This window comes from Biomphalaria glabrata, chromosome 1 (genome assembly GCF_947242115.1).
Source record: "Biomphalaria glabrata chromosome 1, xgBioGlab47.1, whole genome shotgun sequence".
NCBI lineage: Eukaryota > Metazoa > Mollusca > Gastropoda > Planorbidae > Biomphalaria > Biomphalaria glabrata.
In genome coordinates this window covers 81,457,427-81,463,426 of record NC_074711.1, presented here as the reverse complement: position 1 = coordinate 81,463,426, position 6,000 = coordinate 81,457,427, and positions in this window count along the sequence as shown.

Genomic DNA, 6,000 nt, shown 5'->3' with positions numbered 1-6,000 from the left:
TCTTGATATGTCTGTGAATAATTTTTTCATCATGTAGTGTTGTTTTAATGTCATACTAATTGATCTTAATAATGATTTCCAAAAACCTGTTTTGTGTCACATAAATCATTAAGTGTTCAATAGTGTTATGGCATTTTATATTCAGTGGATTATTGCTTATGTCTACAACTTTATCTAAGAACCCAGTTGGGGAGATTTCATTACATGGTTAGCACTGAGAGATAGGAAATCAAAAAGTATTGGACAGCTCACAGAAGTATCACCTTTTTTTATGACCATAGGAAAAAATTTGGAAAGTGAACTCTTTATGTCTTACATTTACAAATGTAGTGCGTAAATTGGTTGTTGAAATTAATGTCCTAAATATTCATCAGTCATATAAAATCCCAGCCATCTTTAGTATGCCTGTATGAGACCTCAGTTTAAATGTTGCAACACTGACTTTTCACCCAATAATTTACCAGTAAACACTTGGGAAAATGTTAAAATTTGATCTTCAATTGATTTAATAAACAGTTAGTACGTTTTATTTAGGCGTATAGATACATGTGCCAGCCACGATGTTTAAAAAAAATGGCTTACAGCTTCTAACAGCAATTAATACTTTCTTAAATTATATAATAAACATGAGTTTTAACTATGGGCCTACATTTTAACTAATATTATATATATATATATATTATAGTTTTAAACACTTATAAAGGTCACATTACTCCGTTAAAAATATTTATATGGATGTAGATGTCTTATCTTATAAATTACAGTTTTATTTAGGCATATAGATACATGTGCCAGCCACGATGTTTTAAAAAAATGGCTTACAGCTTCTAAGAGCAATTAATACTTTCTTAAATTATATAATAAACATGAGTTTTAACTATGGGCTTACATTTTAACTAATATTATATATATATATATATATATATATATATATATATATATATATATATATATATATATATATATATATATATATATTATAGTTTTAAACACTTATAAAGGTCACATTACTCCGTTAAAAATATTTATTTGGATGTAGATGTCTTGTCTTATAAATTACAGACGTTCCATCAAAAGAAGATAATTATGTTCGGTCCGTATCCATGTGTTAATCTAGTTATGCATGCTAATTGTCTAAAAAAAAAAATACCATACAAATTTATCTCTAAACCGTAGGACTAAAGGGCCTTGGCATTTACCGGTATATATATATATATATATATTCAATTGTTTTTTTTAAAAGTGATATATCTAGTTACTGTCAAGCGCATATTAAATTCTCTTCTAGTCTTTTATCTATAGTAGGCTATGTCGCAATGCTTATAAAAACAATGTGTCTATTTTTAAACATAATAACTTTAAAAAAAAACAACCTACTTCAGCTGTAAGCGGTTTAGGGCCTATCGTGTATATTTATAGCTAGATCTATATCAACACAATCAATTTTAAAATAGAGTTACCCTTTTTAGAACTAAGTAGAAAACAGACGAAAAGTGTGCCATATTTGGAACCAATGTTTTACAACAGGCTCAAATGGTCAAATGGGACTAATAAAAAAAAAAAGGGGTGGGGGGTGCTATCATCTACAAATAGAAATTACTGCTGCTCTAAGACACCCTGTCTATTCTAGTGATTCAATTCATCTTGTATTTACTTGTTTTTTTTATGACTTTCTTTTATAGATTTAATATCAAAATGTATTACACACTTTATTACACTGACGAACATCGTGTTAGTTTCATTCGTGGGCTGGTCTTCTTCGTTCTCATTTTTATGTCAAGAGCGTTCAGATGAGTAGACCAATACATGAGACGAACTGCGCAGTGGTTTCCAAATCAGGGAGCTCTCCATATAGTTTTTTCTATTGGGGTGTTTTGGGGCCAGTGTCTGTACGGGCATCATAGTAAAGAGAGCAGTTTTGGAGGACATAGTCAGCATTCTCTGGTGACAATCCACATGGGCAGATTTCACTGGTTCCAATTTTGAGCTTCGGAGGTACATATGTTGTCTCATTCTGTCGTGTCCGGTCCTGAGTCGAAAGATTAGACTTGGATCTTGTCGGGATAACTTAAATTATAATAGGCACCATCTTTCTTGTGATTTGGATGAGAGCTTGTCCTTTTCTCATTTTTTTTTTAAATTTACTATTAGTTTCTTCTTTTCTTCTGGATAGAGTGCAATGTTTTTTGAGAGTTTGTTCTCACACTTTTGGCGAGTGTGTCAGCCTTCTCATTTCCTTCTAGTTCTATATGAGCTGGTATCCATTGAATAACAGCTTTTATGCTGTTGTTGTTGAGCTTTGTAAGTGCTGTCCTGAGTCTTTTTATATGAGTTTTCCAAGCTTTGGAGGGTTGTTTTCGCATCGGTTGGAAAGACAATCTGACTGTGTGGGGTACTTATGATTTGCTAGCATGGAAGCAGCTAGTTCTAGTGCTTCCCTTTCTGTCTGTGGCTGTCAGAGAGCTCTCCGATTGCAATGGATTTTTCTACTTTCTTTTCCATCGGGCCATTCGATGAGTATTCCAGCTCCTCCATTTGTAGTGGCTTTATGGTATGAGCCAGTGGGTAGGTCTAATATATCGCTGTTGCTTCTCTCTAAATCAGTGCTTTTCAGATGTTTTGAGAAGCAGCAGTTGGCAATGACCAGTAAACTGAAATAACACTCTCAATGAATCGATACATTTTATCGTGTTCATTTACATAAAATGTCATCAAAATTACTTAATAATGAAGTCGTCAAAGTAATATTAGTTAGAAAAACAGGAAGAGGTGTATGAATATCAAACGACTGAAAAGTCATATGAGCTAATATTGACGTTAGATTCTCACAAAAAGAATTGTGCATATGCTCAAAAGGTCATCTTTCCTACTGCTGATTTGACAGGACCCCATTGCAGATAACGCAGACAGACCGCCGATTAGTGCAATATAAAAATCAGTGGCGTAGCAAGGTATTCGTGGCCCGGGTTAAAAAAAAACGATAGTGGGCCTCTCCCCTACATATATGAATATGACCCCAACAAAAAAAAAAGTATTGATCATGTATGCATCCGTTTATTTTCAAAAGGGAGTGCTTTCCTAAGTAGTACGTATATATGTATGTTCTTGAGAAATTAGGTTGACTCTCATTGCTTATACGACTATAACTATTAGGTGTTTCTTGTTAACATACATTCTTTTACTACATAATTTACGTTGAAAAAAAAAACGTTTATGATAAATGTTGAACATTGAAAAAACAAAGCTCTGTGCCCTGTGGCATTTTACGTCTCGAGAGACGATCTTTCCCTTTGCAACTTCTTGTGTGACTAAAGAGTCCAATCCTTGATACACAGCTGCGGTCGCAGGTTGGGCATATACAATCACCAGGCTCTGTTGCATTTTCACCCTTCTTTCTGCTTCTGTTGTTTATGGCATCTACAATCCGAGACCCTTTCTTTATGCTCTCTCTCCATGTGGATCTATCCAGTGCCACTTTTTCCCAGCTGCTAGTGTCGATTTTGAAGAGCTTCATGTCGCGTTTGCATACAGCCGTATACCGTAAAATTGGGCGACCAGCAGCTCTCCTGCCTTCTATTAGATCGCCATACAGAATGTCTTGTGGAAGTCGACCTACTGACATTCTACGAACGTGGCCAAGCCCGCCAAGGCGTCTGCTGCTGATAACAGGGCGGATGTCCTGGCATCCTGCTCTTCGTAGCACTTCCTCATTGTTTATTTTATCTTGCCACCTTATTTTAAAGATCCGCCTTAGGCATCGGAGGTGGAAGACATTCAGCTTTTTTTTCCTGCCATGAGTAGGTTGACCAATTTTTTATTATGTATAGCAAAGTGCTTATCACACAGGTCCGGTCGACTAAGGCTTTAGTATTGTTAGTGAGCAATATGTTGTCCCACACTCTTTTCTGCCACCATGACATGGTGCCCATTGCTTTTGGCTATCATGTTGTTAATGTCTTTATCCAGTACAGCATTGTTAGATATGATGGGGCCAAAATAGCAAAAGTGATCAACAATGTCTAGTGGTTGGCCATTAATGTTTACTTGAGGTGCAGTATTTGTGTTCTGAACTAGTATCTTAGTCTTTGACTAATATTTAAGCCGAACCTTTGGCAAGCAGCAGATAGTTTGTCGACCAGGGACTGATGCTGAATATCAGAATCAGCGGCAATAGCTGCATCATCAGCATACAGGAGTTCCCTGATAAGTATCTTCCTAACCTTGGTTTTTGCCCGCAGCCTTGATACATTAAATAGTTTTCCAGAGGGTCTTGTATTGAGAAATACACCTTCGTTAATGACGTTGTACGCATAATGCAGAAGACAGGAGAAGAATATGCCAAACAGAGTAGGTGCGAGCGCTTAACCCTGCTTGACACTACTGCAAATCTCAAAAGGTGCTGATTGGGCTCCATTGAATTCGACAGTACATTTCGTTTCCTCGTGAAAGCACTCAATGAACTTCAGTAGTTTGGGAGGGCTACCTACTTTCCTTAGGAGTTTGAAAAGGCCAGTTCTGCTGACCATGTCAAAGGCTTTAGTCAGATCAACAAAAACATTGTAAAGGGGTCCGTCTCTCTCTGTCTCTCTGAATTTCACCTGCAGTAGTCGTAGAGAGGATATCATGTCTATGGTGGATCTACCACTCCTGAATCCACACTGAGACTCTGGGTAGACTCTAGAAACTATCACTTGCAGCCTGGATAGTGTCACTCTAGCAAATATTTTGCAAACTATTCTGAGGAGAGAGATACCCATATAATTGTTGCAGTCACTCCGAGCCCATTTGTTCTTAAATATTAAGACTATGACTGCTTTATTGATCCTTACGGAAATTTGTTGTGATTATTGTGACTATATTTGCATCACGCATGTCCTGTGGGACATGACCTGCTTCCCAGCAGCAGCAGAGGAGATAATAGAGTTCAGGGAGCAGGAGTGATTCGTTGACCTTAACTACTTTCGCTGGGATTTTCTATTTTTCATGCTTTTTATAGCTTTTTTTAGATCACCAAGGCTCGGAAGCTCATCTAGGCATTCCAATACTGGAAGATCTGGTAAAGAAGCCAGGGCGACATCGTCTACTGTATTCTGTGTGGCATAGACATCGAGGTAGTGTTCTGTCCATCGTTCTAGCTGCTTGGTTTGATCTGTAATTTTTTCTCCAGATTTTGATAGAAGGGGGGCAGGCTTATACACTGTTGGACCCAAGGCCGCTTTAATACCATCAAACAGAGCTAAATTTACTGTTTCCTAAGTAGAGACTTTTTAAAATTCTGTTGCAGGTAACCCTCCAAAGGTTGTTAGCACATTGTCTAGCCATTTGTTTTGCCTCTTTATTAGCAGTTTTAAAGGCTTGCAAAGACTTTGGACTAGGCTTTGTTTTGTGAGAGAGGTGTGCAGATCGCTTGTTCTCGATGCAAGGTTCCATCTTTCCTAGATTCGCCTCAAACTAGTCTACATGTTTGTGCTTTTGAGTCCCAAAGGCAGTAATTGCTGAACTGTAGATTACATCACTTAATTTCTCCCATCTGATAGAGATGTCTTCTTCATCACTTATCGGGGGATTGAACTGTTCAAGAGCTCGCCAAAGAGTGCAGACATCTCTGGGTCACCTACATGATTGACGTTAATTCGCCTAGTTCTAGGTTGACTGGAAGTATAGGCCTTCTTGAGAAGTAGTTTGATCCTGCTTAGCACTAGTGAATGGTCTGAGTCGCACTATGGTATGAGCGGGTGTGGATGACACTTTTCAGATCAATCCTTCGAGTGATGCAGAAGTCAAGCTGGTGCCACCTTTTTGAGCGTGGGTGCTGCCAAGATACTTTGTGGCGTTCCTTGCCAGGAAAGTATGTATTTGTTGCACACAGTTCATGAGAGCTACAGAACTCGAGTAGCCTTTGGCCATTGTCGTTGTTTTTGCCAACACCTTGAGGTCCCAAGCACTTTGGCCACGCATCATTTTCAGCACCATCTAGGGCATTAGAGTCTCCATTTATAT